The sequence below is a fragment of the Pongo abelii genome, chromosome 7 (genome assembly GCF_028885655.2).
Source record: "Pongo abelii isolate AG06213 chromosome 7, NHGRI_mPonAbe1-v2.0_pri, whole genome shotgun sequence".
Classification (NCBI taxonomy): Eukaryota; Metazoa; Chordata; class Mammalia; order Primates; family Hominidae; genus Pongo; species Pongo abelii.
The window spans coordinates 142,764,511-142,783,228 of NC_071992.2; the positions used below are offsets into that span (position 1 = coordinate 142,764,511).

Consider the following 18,718-nt stretch of genomic DNA (forward strand, 5'->3'; position numbering starts at 1 on the left):
CCATGTAAAGAGACGACCAAACAGGCTTTGTGTGAGCAATAAAGCTTTTTAATCACCTGGGTGCAGGCAGGCTGAGTCCGAAAAAGAGAGTCAGCTAAGGGAGATAGGGGTAGGGCTGTTTTATAGGATTTAGGTAGGTAGTGGAAAATTACAGTCAAGGGAGTTGTTCTCTGGTGGGCAGGGGCAGGGGTCACAAGGTGCTCAGTGGGGGAGCTTCTGAGCCAGGAGAAGGAATTTCACAAGGTAATGTCAGGAACCGGCCATTTTCACTTCTTTTGTGATTCTTCAGTTACTTCAGGCCATCTGGATGTATATGTGCAGGCTTGGGCTCAGAGGCCTGACAATAGATATAACCCTTATCCTTAAGGAATTCACAGGCTAGTTTGGGGAACCTGACATATAAATTAGATTATTACAATTCAAGGAGATAAAAAAGATAAGATGCACTATCAGAGCAATGACAGCGGAGTGACGAAAGTCAATATGTTGGAACTTGGATTGAAACCCAGGCCTCCTGACTGCAGAGTCGATATTTATTTATTCTTTCCTTTATTCGATAAACACTTAGATTGAAAATTATAACTTAAAAAAAGGCATTCTTCTTCCCCTGACGAAGCAATCATTACAGCCCAGAGAAAATATTTCTCAAAACACGTTAAGCCCATTACAGCCTTAGTTCCAATGTGAACACATCAAGGGTTCATTGATCATAAACTGAAGTGAGGGCTATTCAGTTCCCCACTGCTTTACCCATCCCCCACCCTGACCACTGCCATAAAGGGGCACCAAGGAACATTCCCTTAAGCCCATTTAGCAGTGGTGCCCTGATTTAATGTAACCGCAAGTTAAATTGTTTTCGCTAATACGAACTTAATGAGGGCCCCTTTAATCTCTTCAGGAATTTTCTTTTTAGAGGTTGGGTCTTGGCTCTACCATGAGAACTGTTCTCTCTGGTGGAGGGTCTCCAGCTTAAGTCTTTTGGGGAATTCCAGGAATGTAGCAATGATCAGCACATTCTTTAGATGTAACTAGGGGTTTCGAACCAATCCCCACAAAAATATCTTTGAAAGATGTGGCTCAGATTTCCATACCTACTCTTTTTGGGGTCAGAAATATCTCAGAATACACTTTCCCCAATAAAAATATTTTGGGGATAGAGCAGATTAGCTTTTACTTTAAAAAGGCAAAAAATGAAGCTTTACTCCTAAAATAACTCTAAAAATTCAGCTATAAATTTCACTCTCAAGCTCGGAGTATGTGAGGTGAAATTATAAAATATGCCTGCTGCAATGTGGCTTCCAAATATGGCTATAGCTCTTTCATTTTTTCAAATCATCACAGGAATATCCACCTAGCCTATTAACAGAAAGACACAGACTTGAGATCTTTTCCAGCAATGGCTATATAAGTATATCAGGGGAGTGGGGCTATTCATTTAAGGGGAGTGGGGCCAGGGCTGTTCTGATTCTTTGCAGCAAGAAGAGAAAAAGCTGAGGTTTGATCTGTAAGCTATAATTTCTTCTCACTGCCCCACTGTGCCACTGTGAAACTGATCCTGCCTAACTTGATATTTGATGCACCTCTACTGCTACTGAGATGACCTTGTTGATCTAAGTCATTGATCAGAATACAGAGAATCCCTGTAGTGGATGACAAACTTAGCCACTTAGCTCCAAAGCTTAACCAGTGTTCCTGGGTACAGCTTCGGCCACTACTTTGCCAAAGCCAGCTCTCCTCTTCCCCTTCCACTTAGAGCCTGGGCCACCTACCTAAGCTAGTGTTTGGGGGGTCTTTCTGATCTTGTCTGTCACTAGGCTTCAGCTGGATCACCCTTCTCCATCCTGGCCCATCTTCCTAGCTTCTTTTTATCATTGGGCTTTTAATTCAAACTGTTTTTTTCTTTTCCTCTTCAGAGATCAGCTTTGCATGCCAGGCATCTCAGTGAATGACACCGTGACCAAAGTTCTGCCCTTCTCAATCACCACTTTCCTGATGGATACCTGTTCATTCTAAATCTATGCAACTGAAGGAGTCGTTCAGTGACTCAGCTGAACAAACATCTCTTTCAGGACTTCTCTCACCACCTCTAGTTCCAGAAGAGGCTGGAATTATTTTTCAGGAGCAGCGATACGATCCTGATAGCAACAAGATGTATTCAGAAAGCAACAACTATTGAAGGGTGTGAATGAGATGGGAGCCTTTTCCTTTGAATCATAACACAACATCATGTTTTGTCCTCAGAGTAACTAGAGTGACATGGAATTGACATTGGATGCACTGGTCAGGGCAGAGGGAGAAAGCAGCCGGGGTGGTAGATGGCTTTGTCTGTCTTCTCTTTTGGCCTGGAAGCTAAGCAATTAGGAGCAAGTCTACCTGTCCTTATTAGCTGACCATCTGGGGGTGACCCTGGGGAACAGATGAAGGAGAACAGAAAGAAGGTTCCAGGACTGGAATTTTACCCCAGCATAACTCTTGAATGGATTAAGCCAGCACCCCTTGAATGTGAACTCTTGAGACTACGGAGCAAGTGTGGTTGCTGCTATGCACTCAGAGTACAAATTCGTTCAAGAAAACTGCCCTGGCCAGGTGCGGTGGCTCATGCCTGTAATCCCAGCACTTCAGGAGGCTGAGGTGGGTGGATCACCTGAGGTCAGGAGTTCAAGACCAGCCTGCCCAACATGGTAAAACTTCGCCTCTGCAAAAAGATGAAAATTACCCGGGCACGATGGTAGGTGCCTGTAATCCCAGCTGCTTTGGAGGCTGAGGCGGGAGAATAGCTTGAACTGGGGAGGCAGAGGTTGCAGTGAGCAGAGATTGCGCCACTGCACTCCAGCCTGGGTGACAGAGCCAGGCTCCGTCTCAAAAAAAACAAAAACAAAAACAAAAACAAACAAATAAAAAAAAACTGCCTTGTTTTTCTGAAAGCCTTGGGCCCTCACCTGTGTTTGTTCTGGAGCCCCAGGCAGCTGCCCTTACCTGCTCTCTTTTTCCAGGGACCTCTGGTCAAACAAATCAATGTAAAACATCAAGTGCTGGAGGAACACAAACACAGGCAGCAGGAGAGGCCTCAAGGTGCCAGGCTCTGTTTTCAGCGGCTCTGGGTTTCCAAGCACGTTCCAAAAATATAACCCCCACTGCCATGGCAAACCTGCCTTTGATAAAACACAATGTACAATCTCTAATGTTGACACAGAACAGATGGGACTTTGATTTTTTTAAAAATCTGTTCTTGATACAAGTGAAATAGGCCTAATGGATTTTTCTCCTTTTTTTTGGATTTGGACTTCTTTTTTTTTCTTATCACATGCATACCGAACACGGAATCTTTCCATTCTCTCTCTTTGTTTCTGTCATAGGTTATTTCTGTAAGTAAGAGTCTCCGGTTGACCAAGTCTTGCTTTTCTCATTAACCAAACAGGATGAAGGTTACTAGCCCCATGTCCCTTTCATCTGGGGAAAAAAAAAAAAAAAGAAAAAAATCAGTCATGGGAGCCACACACCAAGGGTGTCCTCAGACTTAGCGGCAACAAGACGATGGCTTATCAACAACGATGTACTGAGTGACGGCTGAGCAGGGGGTACAGTAAGGGGAGGGGGAAGTTACCCCTCACCTACCCCACATGCCATTGTAATCTAAATACAGAATGGACCTGCCATGCCAACTCAGCCTGAATACAAGCCCCAACAGATTGCAGCCCGTAAACCCCTCCTAAACACGCCTTTAGAGCCACCCCTGGTCACAAAACAAGCCCTTTCCAAGCCCTCCATAACTCCTCAGAGCATCGTCTGTGCACAGGATGTTCTTGCAGGGAGGGAAGTCACCCTCACATAATTCCATTCCCATAACAACAGTTGTTACAGGGGCAGAATGCAACAGACACTGACAGACGGATTTAGGCCCTCTACGTTAACCCCAAATTGTCTGACTAGATGATGATAGGCATGCCTGACAGTCAGTGGCTCAAGCCACATTACACCTTACTCTTATACTTTATTTCCTTCTATCCTACAAGACTCCTGGGCAGGAGGTGAAATTTAAAGAGAGGGAAAGAGAAACGCAGCAAAGAATCATGGCTCAGGGCAGTGGGATGTTCTGCTCTATGTTGAGAGTGGCTTAGCCTTTGGTTTCAATCTGACAGGCTTCTTCTAGGGCAGTTGGATTGATTCAAAGGGATGAAAGGCAGAGTTGTGTGGAAGAGGGAGCACAGGTTTCAGTGGCCCTCCCAAGTCCTGCTCACAGTCCCGCCACTCTATAGGGGTTGGTGTGGTAGGAGGAGGGCTGAGGGAGATTTACTAGGTTACGAGACTGGTAAGAATACACAGTGGGAATCTTACCTCATGTTCTCCTAGATTCCAATCTCTCCAACACAAATTAAATTGCCCTAACCATTTTTCTAGAATAATCTGGAAATATGAACTATTCATATTTCATTCCCATCTATTTCACAGAAAAAATGTTTATACAGAATTTTTTAAAAAGTTACAGAGACAAAAAAGATTGATGCATTATTTCATTTTGTGAGCTAGCTACAAAAAAGAAGTCTATTTATATTTTTTATCTAATCCACATGCATTAGCAGAGCATCCTCTTGGTGGATTTCCAAAACCCGATGTTGTGGCATGCAACAAAGAGGACACTTGTCATTCTATTTGCCGTGTTAATGGTAAGTTTCATGGTACATCATAGGTGTTCAATACACGTTTTGACTTTTTAAAAAGTTTGCTTTCACTGTCATGATTTAGTTCATGAGCATTTACTAAACAAGCAGGAGGAGAAGGATCCCCTCAACAGTGATGACAACGATGACGATGATGTTAGTAATGAAGAGGAAACAAGATAGAAAAAGAACCTGTATGTAGGGTAACCAGTCAATTTTCTAATGAGCATGCCGAGGTCAAATGAGAGTGCCGGGGTCTGAATTCAAATCCCTCTTCTACCACTTAGCAGGAAGCATCAACAAGGCACAGAATGACCCATCCTCACTTTCTTTGTCTTTAACTAGAAATAAAGATTCCTCACAAGCTGTGAAAATCAAATAAGAAAATTGTATGCAAAAGTACTTTGTAAATGGGGTTATGCAAATATAAGAAGGTAATTTCATTATCAATTGCTAAGAACCACATAGGCCTCTCAGGATCCATTTAAGTTTTAAGATATCTTAACTATAAATTATCTATAAAAATGCAGAATAACCAAGGATAAGCTATTCATTTTTTCATTGCTGCATAACACATGACCAAAAAATTTAGCAGCTTAAAACAACTCCCATTTATAATCTCACAGTCTGAAGGCTGGAAATCCAGGCAGACTCAACTGGGTTCTTTACTTAGGGATTCATAAGGCTGACATCAAAGTGTCAACGATGTTGGGTTCTTCTCTAGTGACTCTGGGGAAGAATTTGCTTCAAAGCTCGTTTGACCAGAATTTACTGGCAGAATTTAACTCCTTGGACTGTAGGCCTGAGGTCCTTGTCTTCTCCCTGGCTGACAGCTCTCAGCACACAGGGGCTGCCCTGTGGTCCTTGTCCCATGATCCTCCCCATCTCAGCAACGAAAAACCCCGCTTACATCAAAGCCTCCCCCTCTGACTTCCTCTTCTGCTCCCATATGGAGAAACTCTCAGCTTTGTCTTTTTTTTTAATTATTATTTTTTATTATTTTTCTCACTGCCTCTTTAGTCACTGATCTCTACTTTGAAAGTGATTAGACTTAGGTCCACCAGAATATTTGCTCTTAACTCAAAGTCCACTGATTCATAACCTTTACTACAGCTGCAAAATCCCTTTTGTCATGAAATGCAACATAATTTCAAGTGTGATATCACATCTCATTCACAGGCCTGAGGGTTAAGGCTGGATATCTTAGGGAGGGGGAAATAGGATGACCTCATAAGAAGATGGCCCTAAACATGTACACTGTCTATTTTACAATAAATCTCTCCCCTCATTAAGAGTTGGGGATAGAAAGGAGGGAGGAGAAAACCATATTTCAAAAAAGATTTGGGGATAACCTCCATATACTCTCCATGTCTAGCACAACTTCTAGGAAAATGTGGGTTAACACTGAATAGGGATACAAGGCTTCCTTTGGGACATCTGTTTTTCAATCTCAGGTTTCATAAAGAAAATAATATTGAAAGTATTTATGTCTTAGTTAATTGTATACTTTCCTGTACCCCTGCTGTCTAGCAAAATATCTAGCACATACAGGGGCAAAATAAATAAGGTTGAGTGACTACATTAATGAATGTGAATGGAGGAATTTTTCACTTAGGCTTAACTAAGGGTATCCGCTGATATCTGCATACCAAGCTTAGTTGTTGTTGGGTTTGTTTGTTTGTTTTCAAAAAAAAATGTTGAAGAAAGTTCAGTGTTAAGATTTTGGTTTTGGTTTTGCCTTTTAGGCACTTTTTTTTTCTTTTTTTAAGCTTTCCTTCAGGGATTTGTTCCATATGATCAATTTACATGGATTAATGCTATTCTCACCCATCATAGCGGGGCCAGGCCCTCCCAGTCTAGAGGGAGATTTGCATCGATAGAAGGGGAGTTCTGCCCGAGGCAACAGAGGGCACCTGAGGGAGGGCCAATTTCAAGAGCCTTCTTTTTGAAAGAATTTAAGAGCCTCATCAGTCTGCCACGGAATTTGAGTGCACAGTGCGTAACAGGCTACATTCTAGCTCAGCAGAAAGTAAAAGGCTCCTACCAAATAAAGCACAGAAAAATCTTCCAGCAACCATCCACAAAAATGACAAAGCCTTTTCACTGTTTCTTGTTTGTTTATTTTTATTTATTTATTTATTTAAGACGGAGTTTCGCTCTTGTTGCTCAGGCTGGAGGGCAATGGCGTGATCTCGGCTCACCTCCACCTCCCAGGTTCAAATGATTCTCCTGCCTCAGCCTCCCGAGTAGCCAGGATTACAGACGCCTGCAACCATGCCCAACAAGTTTTTGTAGTTTTAGTAGAGATGGGTTTTCACCATGTTGGCCAGGCTGGATTTAAACTCCTGACCTCAAGTGATCCACCTGCCTTGGACTCCCAAAGTGCTGGGATTACAGGCTGAGCCACTGTGTCTGGCCTATTTTTATTTTTATTTTTGAGGTGGAGTCTCATTCTGTCACCCAGGCTGGAGTGCAGTGGTGCAATCTTGGCTCACTGCAATCTCCACCTCCCGCATTCAAGTGATTCTCCTGCCTTAACCTCCCGAATAGCTGAGATTATAGGTGCCCACTACCACACCCGGCTAATTTTTTGTACTTTTAATAGAGATGGGATTTCACCACGCTGGCCAGGCTGGTCTTGAAATCCTGACTTCAAGTGATCCTCCCAACCTCAGCTTCCCAAAGTGCCAGAATTACAGGTGTGAGCCACTGCGCCCAGCCCTCCTCACTGTTTGAAAGCTTCCTCCTTGAAAACTGGATTGACAGATACTGGATTGAAGTGAGGCAGCTTAATGCTGAAGAGGACAGCTGGCAATGTAGCAGAGAAACAGAGCCTACCTTGCTGCAGATAAATCAATGTTCTCCTCCGGACCATTAGTGGCTGGTTATTATTTAAAAACAAAAACCTGCAAAGGTATTGGTTATCCCTTGATCAGATTGTGTCTCCAGAGGATTCTTTTATGATTCTTCCATTTTCCAAGTTGCACAAAACAATTTCCCGTTAACCATAACCTCACATATTCTGCTTACTAAACCAAAGCCATTTACATAATGGGTAATTTCACACACACATTAGCTAAATATAGGTGTAAACAAATACGTTGCTAAAGTTTGGACATATTTGGAGAATGCAAAACATCTAGACTGTGGGAGAGGTGGAGGACTGGAGCCAGGTACATACACTTCCAAATTAAGGAAAAACAAAAATATATATACATATATATTATAAATATTAGATATATATTACAAATATTACATATATCTAATACATATGTAATATACATATATATAATATTTGTAATAGCACTTGCTACACTCTTCTAAGCACTGCTCTTGTATTAATTCATTTAATCCTCCCAGATACTGTATGGTGTAATCGTACTGTTATTTTCATCTCCCACTGACAGATGGGGAACGATGATGTAGAGAGGGTCAATACTTTGCCCAAAGGCAGAACTGGGCACTGAAGCCAGGAAGACTGGCTCCAGAGTCCATGTGCATAACTATTAGACTACTGAAGCCATCCTCATAGGACTGACAAGAATTCTCAACAGAAATACAGTTATAATTAAGCATTTATCAGGCTGCGCTTGGACCCATTTTCTGGTAACCAAAAGTCATGCAGCACTGGATACTGACCATTTGCATTCCTGTTGTTCCTATAGACAAGATTTCTAAAGTGAGAATCATAAGACTTTCGCTTAAGAATTGCCTGAGATGTTTTTCAGATCCTGAATTCCAGAAAAACAGCTGATGTCAACTAATGTGAAGACCCGCACAGAGGCACGAAATCAACATGAGAGTACAGTTTCTTCATCTCCTTGTTTATGATTTTACCCCGCTCTTTTTGACCAATCAACAATCTTCACACTTTGGCCCATTTCAATACTCTTAAAAACCCTAGCTCCAAATTCTCTGGGGAGACGGATTTGAGGTTTCCTACCATCTCCTCATTCAGCGGCCCTACGGTTATATCTCTTTCTCTATTGCAACCCAGGGTTTCTTCTAGGCATATCAACTTGCTACATTGGGCAACGGATTTGTTACAGTTACACTACTACTGCTAATCTACTCCATGGTGGGTTTTCCAAACTCCGTAACCATTTTACTATCATGTGCCTAGGTTTTGACCTTTGCTACCAGTGGGATCCAGGTACCTTTCTCTATTTCACTGAGCCTCAATTTCCACATTTGTACAACAGAGATAAAAATACAGCCAAGCCCAAAGGGATAATTGCAATGAGGATTATTCACTGCTTCATTCAAAAGCTATTCATTGAGCACCTACTGCGTGCCAAGCACTGTCCTGAACAACTAACAGAATTGACAAGACTTCTTCCTTCAGGGAGCATACAATAAACAAGATAGAGTGGGGAAAAGACAATAAACACAATTGTAGCAAAACTATTATAGTACATTGGAAGCTAATATAAACTATTTAAAGAAATATAAGGCATAAAAAAGAATGAGTGTGCTGGTTTGGAGGGCTGTTAAAATTTCAAATAGGGGCCGGGCGCAGTGGCTCATGCTTGTAACCCTAGCACTTTGGGAGGCCAACGTGGGCAGATCACCTGGGATCAGGAGTTCGAGATCAGCCTGGCCAACATGGTGAAACTCTGTCTCTACTAAAAATATAAAAATTAGCCGGATGTGGTGGCACACGCCTGTAGTCCCAGCTACTCAGGAGTCTGAGGGAAGAGAATTGTTTGAACCCTGGAGGCAGAGGTTGCAGTGAGCTGAGATTTCACCACTGCACTCCAGCACGGGTCACAGAGTGAAACTTTGTCTCAAAAACAAATGAACAAACAAAATTCAAATGGGGGAGAGGGTCCAGGAAAGTCCTCAGTGAGGATGTGACATTTGGGCAACACCACGTTTCAAAGGGTCTCATGTATTTAATTTGCAATTTAGGTAAAGTAAAACATAAAAATCACTTAGCTTAGTGCCTGATACAACATGGGTACTCAACAAATATGTAATTGCCTGCCCAGTAAAGCAAAATAATTATTTTTAAAATTTTTATTTAAAAACAATAGTAGGCTGGGTGCGGTGGCTCATGCCTGTAATCCCAGCACTTTGGGCGGCCCAGGCAGGTGGATCACGAGGTCAGAAGATTGAGACCATCCTGGCTAACACGGTGAAACCTCGTCTCTACTAAAAAATACAAAAAAATTAGCCAGTCACGGTGGTGGGCGCCTGTGGTCCCAGCTACTCGGGAGGCTGAGGCAGGAGAATGGCAGGAACCCGGGAGGTGGAGGTTACAGTAAGCCGAGATCACGCCACTGCACTCCAGCCTGGGCGACAGAGCTTGACTCCATCTCAAAAAAAAAAAAAAAAAAAAAAAAAAAGTAGTTACTGTTCTTTCTAGTAGTGGAGATAGAAAATTTCTCTGGAAGAGACCTTGTTTCTGAGGGAAAGACCACTGAAAAGACCCTTTTCAGTTAGGCACATGTTAAAAGTAAGTGGGCATTCCCCACACTCACACAGACATTTTTTTTGGGAGAAGAAAAATAAATAGTAGAGTTTTTCTCATTTGGCTGTTGAGATTTTTCTTTTGTAGCTTTGTGTGTTTAGTTATGTAGTGTTGTGTGTGTGTTTGCTGTTTACTTTGGGGTATCAAAAGACTAGGGTTCCCATTTGTGGGAAGGCAGAGTGATGCAGCTCCTTCCTCATGTCCCTTGCAACCTTGAGCTGTAATGTTGATGGGCACTGATGACCAAATTTATAGAGGGAATAAAGGATCTTCTAGTAGAGCAGCAATCCAGCCCTCCAACCCTACCCTTGAAACTGTCTTTGCAAAAAATATGACGGTGAGAGAAATCTGACATAGCTGACTCTATCTTGCCTCTAACCTCACAAGCTAACTGCCTTTGTTAACTTTAAAACACAGATGATAACAGTTCCTTCCCGGAACCAACCTCCTCCTTATTCAGGGACTAAAACTGCCTTTGTAAGACCACAAGGTTAGGATTCCGGGAGGAACCTGATTTCTGCTGAGATGTCGATGTAGTTAAATGATACCCAGCTATTGTTCTCTAGCTTGCCTTTCTATAATCACTTACTGCTCAAGAGTCATATAGCTGGCGGTAACAAGAAGTGTAATTTCCCCAATTGCTTTTATAGATAACATCACTATTATCAAAAGCTAAGATTGGTCTTTGAGATATTTTTCAGATTTTTGCGTTCTGATGACTAACTCCACCTGGAACCCCCATGACTCATGTCAAGGAACTAACTCAACTGGTCCTGTAACTCTCACCCAGGAACTGACTCAGCACATGAAGAATGTTTTTCGATACTCCTATGATTTCATCATCAACCAGTCAGCAGCACCCATTCCCTAGCCACCTGCCTGCCACATCATTTTTAAAAACTCTACCCTCTCAGAGGCAGAAGTTGCAGTGAGCTGGGATTGCGCCACTGCACTCCAGCCTAGGCGACAGAGTGAGACTCTGTATCAAAAGAAAACAAAACAAAAGAAACAAACAAAAAAGTCTACCCTCTGAGCTCTCAGGGAGGTGGATTTGAGAAATGTCTCCCATCGTTCTGCTTAGCTGGCCCTGTGATTATTAAACTCTTCTTTGCTGAAAAACCTGCTGTTTTCAGTGCATTTTTCTTTTCTGGGAAGCAGGCAGGAAGAACACCCTTTGAGTCTCCAAATTATTTTATGAATATCCAGTGTATTGGAGTGGCCCTAATAGAAAACAGCCAGCAATGAAGAAAAAAGATGTATGTCTGCTAAGGAAATCCAGCATAAAGAAAGGGGAAGCTGGCATTCAGAGCTCATCACGAAAGCCTGGGTGTTCTCTCTGGAAGCAGTGGGACCCATGCAGTCCTGTTGACAACAATAAAGTCTTGCTAAGTCTGCAATGCTTTCTAGCAGTCAATCTGACTTGGAGAACCAAAATTATTCTGAAGATGTCCCCTGACGCTTGTCTTCTGGTTATCCAATCAAACACTAAACTGTATACTGTTGTGAAAGGACTTTGCAAGTGTAATGAAGGTCACTAATCAGTTGTCCTTAAAATAGAGAGATTATCCTGGATTATTCTGAGTGGGCCCAATCTAATCAAATGAGCACTTAAAAGAGGAAGAGGAAGGAGAAGCCAGTTAGAGAGTTTCAAAACATAAGAGAAACTCCACCCCCTGTTGCTGGAGAAAGTCCACCAGGAAAGTACGAGAAGGAAGGAAAGTTCACAAGGAAAGTGTGAGAAAGGTTCCAGGAGCAAAAGTCCAGCCCTGGCTGGCAGCCAGCAAGGAAACTGTGACCTCAGCCCTGCAACTTCAAAGAACTGAACCTAAATGAGCTTGGAAACAGATTAATCTCCAGGCCCTTCAGAAAGAAACGCAGCCTTTCTGAGACCTTGATTTTGGCCTTGGGTAATGGGGCAGAGAAACCAGCTGTGCCAACCCAGACCTCTGTTATATAGGACAATTAGATCATCAATTTGTGTTACTTTAAATCACTAAGTTTGTGGTAATTTGTTATGGCAGCAGTAAGAAATTAACATACCAACCTTTCAGACACATTTTAGGGAAAGTGGTTCTGTGTGTGTATTTGTGTGTGTATGTCGTATACACCGTGTTAAGTACAAAGATCAAAGTGCCTTAACCGGTTGTTCTGTGATGGAGGATGTCTGTGTGAAGTGGACTTACAGTTTTTATCTTCTTCCCCCTCAACCTATATTTGGAGAAGTACTAGTAGGCAGCCAGACTATAGGGCAGTTGAAGCAGTGGAGAACAGACCTCTTCACTGGGCTAATCAGGATTAGCCCTCTATTCTCTCTCTCTCTCTTTTTTTTTTTCTTTTAAAAAAACAGAATCTCACTCTGTTGCTCAGGCTGGAGTTCAGTGGCATGATCTTGGCTCACTGCAACCTCCGCCTCCTGGGTTCTAGTGATTCTCCTGCGTTAGCCTCTTGAGTAGCTGGAACTACAGGCATGTGCCACCATGCCTGGCTAATTTTTGTATTTTTAGTAGAGATGATGTTTCACAATATTGGCCAGGCTAGTCTTGAACTCCTGACCTCAGGTGATCCACCCGCCTCAGCCTCCTAAAGTGCTGGGATTACAGGCATGAGCCACTGTGCCGGGTTTTGTTTTGCTTTTGTTTTGTTTTTGTTTTTGTTTTTGTTTTTTTAGAGGGTCTCACTGTGTCACCCAGGCTGAAGTACAATAGTGTGATCTTGGCTCACTGCAACCTCTGCTTCCTGGGCTAAAGTAATCCTCCCACCTTAGCCTCCCGAGCAGTTGAGACTATAGGCACACACTACCCACACCAGACTAAGTTTTCCATTTTTTGTAGAAACAGGGTCTCGCCATGTTGCCCAGGCTGATCTTGAACTCCTGAGCTCAAGTGAACTGTCAGCCTTGGCCCCCCAAAGTGCTGGGATTGCAGGTGTGAGCCACTGTGCCCCTTTGTTTCTAACTGTCTGCCTCATCTCCGTCCTCACTCACAACTCTGACTCACCTCAAGGAAAGTCACACGAAGTCTTCTTTTTTTGTTGTTTGTTGTTCTGCCTTTTAAAAAATGCATAAAATACACATAACATAAAATGTACTATTTTAACCATTTTTAAGTGTATAGTTCAGTGGCACTAAGTACATTCATGTTGTGAAAACATCACCACAATTAATCTCCCAAGCTTATCATCAGCTCAAACTGAAACTGGTATCCGTTAATTTATAGCTACCCGTGAAAAGAAATAGGTTAATCCTTGCATGAAAAAGTCATTGGTTTGCTTGAACATATCACAGAGAGAATGCTTTTATATGCATTATCTCAATTGCTCATCACAGACTTGGAAAGTTAAGTTTTATTTCCAGAATACCATATCCAATGGGTGATGGAGACTGTGTTTTAATGCAGGTCTGTCTGTGGGACTCCAAAGTCTATAATCTTTCTAATGAGGATGCTCAATGAGTGATCATACTGTGTGTATCTTGTGTAGATGCCCAATAAATGATCATTTTCTAAGCTACCTGCAACTGAGGAATTCTCTCTTCCTTAACTTTTACATTGTGGTTGACTTTTAGCATGACCAAATCAAATAAAAATTTGACAGAGGTAACAGTTTAACTTTCAGATACCAACTGCATAAAGAGGCTCTATCTGAAGACCTCATTTCAATGCAGAAAATTTTTCCCTCCCAGAGCTAGTGTCAAGGCAATCCATAGAAAAGGAGATCAAGAGATGCTATCCCAGGAGAGAGGGCTGATGAGACTTTTTAGCAAGATATCTGTTTGTATCATTGGAGTCTAAGTTACACTACTTAATGGCTGGATGATCATAGACAAGTTGCTTAACCTCTTTATGAATGGTTCTCACCGGCAAAATGGGGATAATAATAGTACCTACTTCATAGAGTGGTTGAGAATGTTTCAAAGTCTCCATTTGAATGTTCAGATAGATACTTCAAATTAAACAGATCCAAACAGTTCAAATTAAACATGATGATTCTGATTTCCTTCCCCAAACTATTCCTACCTTAACTTTCTCCATTTCAATAATTGGGAATTCCATTCTTCAAGTGGCTCAGTTCAAAAACATGCATACATAAAAGGAAAGTTTCTTTATTCTTCCTTCACATCCCATATGCATTCGCAAAATTCGAACACCTCAGTCTTGAAAAATATTCCCAGAATCCAGCCACTTCTCACCTTTAACCATTGGAAACCTTGTTTGAGTCACCACAGTCTTTCACAGTGACTTTCTAATGGTCTCTTTGTTTCCACCTTTGGCCTTCTATGGTCACTTTTCAAAGCAGTGGCCAGCAGGATGCTTTGAAAGCAAATGAGCTCATGACACTTCTTTGTGCAAAACCCTCTGATGGCTCTCCACTCACTCAGAGTAAGCGCAAACCGCTACGTTGGTCTACAAATTCTACACAACTTCTCGTCTCAGCCATCCTTCTAATCTCCCCTCCCATACGCTCCTCAGGTCACAATGGTCTCCTTGCTGTCTCTTGAAAAAAATCATGCATGTTGTTGGCTAGGGCCTGTCCTTGTGCTGTTGCCTCTACCTGGAAGTTACTTTTCCCGCAGGTATCCACATACCTGCCTCTTCACCTCCTTCAAGGTTTTCCTCCAAAATCCTCTCTTAGGCAAGGCCTTCCCTAAATGCTTGATTTAAATTTCTAATCCCAAACCTCCACCAACCACATCCACAGACTTCCTGTTCTTCTTTCCCAGTTTTTTTTTTTTTTTTTTTTTTGGTAGTATAAAACCTTCATCGGGCCAGGCACCATGGTTCACATCTGTAATCCCAGCACTTTGGGAGGCCAAGGCATGTGAATCACTTGAGGTTGGGAGTTCAAGACCGGCCTGGTTAACATGGTGAAACTCTGTCTCTACTAAAAATACAAAAATTAGCCGGGCGTGGTGCTGTGTAGTCCCAGCTACAGGGGAGGCTGAGGTAGCAGAATCACTTGAACCCAGGAAGGCAGAGGTTGCAGTGAGCCAAGATTGTGTCACTGCACTCTAGCCTGGGCAGCAGAGAGAAAACCCTGTCTCAAAAAAATGAAAAGTAAAATTGAAACCTCATCAAGTTGTAATATGATTGATACTTACTGTTATTTATTTATTTATTTTTTTGAGATGGAGTCTTGCTCTGTTGCCCGGGCTAGAGTGCAGTGGCTCAATCTCGGCTCACTGCAACCGCCACCTCCCAAGTTCAAGCGATTCTCCTGCCTCAGCCTCCCGAGTAGCTGGGATTACAGGTGCCCGCCACTGGGCCCAGCTAATTTTTGTATTTTTAGTAGACACGATGTTTCACCATCTTGACCAGGCTGGTCTCTAACTCCTAACCTCGTGATCTACCATCCTCTGCCTCCCGAAGTGCTAGGATTACAGGCGTGAGCCACAGCACCAGGCCAATACTTACTTTTTAAATCATTTGTTTCTGTCTACCAAAATATAAGTTCCATGAAGACATAAATTTTGTCTATTTTGTTCACTGTTGCATTTCTCTCAACTTTGGTGCTATTCACATTGTGGGCAAGAGGAGTCTTTGTTGCCGGAGACTCTTCTGTGTGTTGTAGGATGTTTAGCAGCAACCCTGTCTTCTACCCACCAGATGCCAATAGCATCTTCCCAGTTAAAGTATGCTAAATAACTCCAAATATTGCCACATGTCCGCCAGGAAGCAAACTCTGTCCCTGTTCAGTATCACTGGTCTAAAACAAAGCCTAACACAAAGCAAATGCTTGGTAAGTATGTGTTGAATAAATAAATGAAAAGTAAATGTATTACTATGTCTAAAGCATGTAGAACAGTGCTTGGCACATAGTAAGTACTCAAGAAATGTTAATTATGTTCATTAAGAGGAAAGTGTCGTTTTTGTTATTGTTGCTGTGTTGCTGTCTACATCTAGAATAAACCATAGAGACAACTATTTTGTGGAGTCTTAGGATTTGATACAAATTTCACTTTTTAAAAATATACTTGAATTATTTTAAAAACTTCAATACAAAACTCATAATTAGAAATGTTAACACATTGGATGCCACCAATTCATTAACTTGTGTTGCCACATTAACTTATTTTTGTGCAGACCTCAGAATACACCATCTTCTGCCATCTCTGTGCACACATTTTAAATGTGTTGCTGATTAGGAGGCTGTAGTTTGGCACTGGTATTTATTTTTATCCCTGTCTATGCCTGTTGGCTCATGTGAAACTGTTCAAGCAAGTATTCTATGGTAGAGTAGTGTCAAACATACATTGATTTAATCTGCCCATATTCAACTATACAAGCTTGGCCAAAAAATAAAGACAGAAAATCATAATTTTCATTGAACATGAGCCCCTAATGCAAGCCAATTACTTCATCTGGTGCTCAACTAAGGCAACAGCAATCTGTTCTACCCTGGAGGAATAATTGTCCGTATTAGACTTAGCGTAAATTTGGGCTACTACAGAAAACTAATATATCATATTTTGTGGGCGATTTAGAATATTTTTTTGTGGGCAATTTTGACCATATATGTTTATAGTCCTTTATTATGTATAATCTCAACATCCAAAAGTTATTTGAGAACAGCATTTGAAGCAACACATTTGATAGCAAATACTGTGAGGTTATTTACGGTCATTGTTTTCTCTAAAACAATGAGATGTCACAAAACGCTGCCCCAGACCTCACTGAAGGTGTTAACTAGGAGAAAATACATGCATCTTATTAACTTTATAAAATACGACAATTCTGAGTTTCCAAACACATCTGACCACACAGTTTTAGAAGATGAATTATGGATTGGTGACTGGTTTTCAAATCCCTTTCTGGTTTTTGACCCTTACCCTTGACTAAGAAGTTACTTAATAATGTTGCCAAACCACTATTCAGCACCCACTCAAAAAATGCTCCCTACCTGTATCCCTCATGTCAAAAGACTGACAGTGAATGGAAAATATATGTAGCATGTAATAATATATGGAGGTAGTTATAATGCTGAATATAAATTTGGGGTACTTATCTCACTGCATATTTATAATATCAAATAAAATTAGTTGTGATATAATCCATATAAACTAATAAGCATGAAGAATGAATGTACTAAATACTGTGTTACTTTTTTTGAGACAGAGTCTTACTCTGTCGCCCAGGCAGGAATGCAGTGGCACGATCTTTGCTCCCTACAACCTCTGCCTCCCAGGTCCAAGTGATTCTCCTGCCTCTGCCTCCTGAGTAGCTGGGACTACAGACGCACCACCATGCCTGACTAACAGTTTTTTCATTTTGGTATTTTTTTTTTAATAGAGACAGGGTTTTACCATGTTGATCAGGCTGGTGTTGACCTCCTGGCTTCAAGTGATCGGTCAGCCTCAGGCTCCCAAAGTGCTGGGATTACAGGCATTAGCCACGGCACCCAGCCCTGAGTGTTACTTTTATTATTATTATGATCATCATCATCATTGTCATGCCTAGTGGTTAATATTTGAAACCAAATTCTTTACTCTTCTTCCATCACACTTCAGCAGTAGTTTATTTAAAAATAATCCTGGGATTATAAGGCAAAGTGTTAAAAGTTGTCACATGACCATCATCCCACAGTGTCTCATGTCGGTCATCCCAGCAGTTTAAGAGACCAAAGCAGAACAAAATATCCCACGCTCATGCACCAGAAGACTTAATATTGTTAAGATGACAATACTATCTAAATTAGTTTACAGATTCATCACAACCTCTATCAGAATCCCAGCCGACTTTTTAATAGAAATTGATGCTCATTCTAAAATTTACATGAATTTGCAAGGGACTTAGAATAGTCAAAATAATTTTGAAAAAAGAAGAACAAAGGAGAAGAGCTCACACTTCCCAATTTCAAAACTTATATAAGGCAACAACAATCAAGACAGTGTGTGATACTACATTAAGGATAGCCATATAGATCAATGGAATAGAATTAAGAGTCCAGAAAGGCCGGGCACAGTGACTCACACCTGTAATCCCAGCACATTGGGAGGCTGAGGCAAGCGGATCACAAGGTCAGGAGATTGAGACCATCCTGGCCAACACAGTGAAACCCTGTCTCTACTAAAAAATACAAAAAATTAGCTGGGCATGGTGGTGGATGCCTGTAGTCCCAGCTACTCAGGAGGCTGAGGCAAGAGAATGGCGTGAACCCAGGAGGCGGAGCTTGCAGTGAGCCAAAATTGCGCCACTGCACTCCAGCCTGAAAAAAAAAAAAAGAGAGAGAAATAAAACCATGTGTTTATGGCCAACTGATTTTTGACAAGACTGTCAAGACCATTTAAAGGGGAATGATCTTCAGTGAATGGTACTGGGACAAGCAGATAGCTGCATGCAAGAGTGAAGCTGGACCTTACCTCACACCATATACAAAAATTAACTTGAAATACATCAAAGACCTAAAGGTAAGAATTAAAACTACAAAAGAAGAAAGCATAGGGTTAAATCTACCATACCTCAGATTTGGCAAAATATTCTTAGATATAAAACCAAAATCATAAGCAGTAAAACAAAAATATATGAATTAGATTTCATAAAAATAAAAACATTTGTGTTTCAAAGGATACCATCAAGAAAGTAAAACGACAACC

General features: G+C 41.5%; 1 long non-coding RNA gene across 3 annotated transcripts in view; it reads right to left on the minus strand.

Moving 5' to 3' along the window:
* Positions 1–3,197: 3,197 nt before the first annotated feature.
* Positions 3,198–18,718, minus strand: part of LOC129047537 (uncharacterized) — a 73,011-nt gene continuing 57,490 nt past the window's right edge. The window contains exons 2-3 of one of the 3 annotated variants that reach the window (XR_008509282.2): positions 13,128–13,177; positions 3,198–3,450 (exon numbers count right to left, since the gene is read on the minus strand). This is a non-coding gene — a long non-coding RNA (uncharacterized LOC129047537). The remainder of the gene's footprint in view (positions 3,451–13,127; positions 13,178–18,718) is intronic. The other 2 variants (XR_008509281.2, XR_010141299.1) reach the window with 2 other exon arrangements.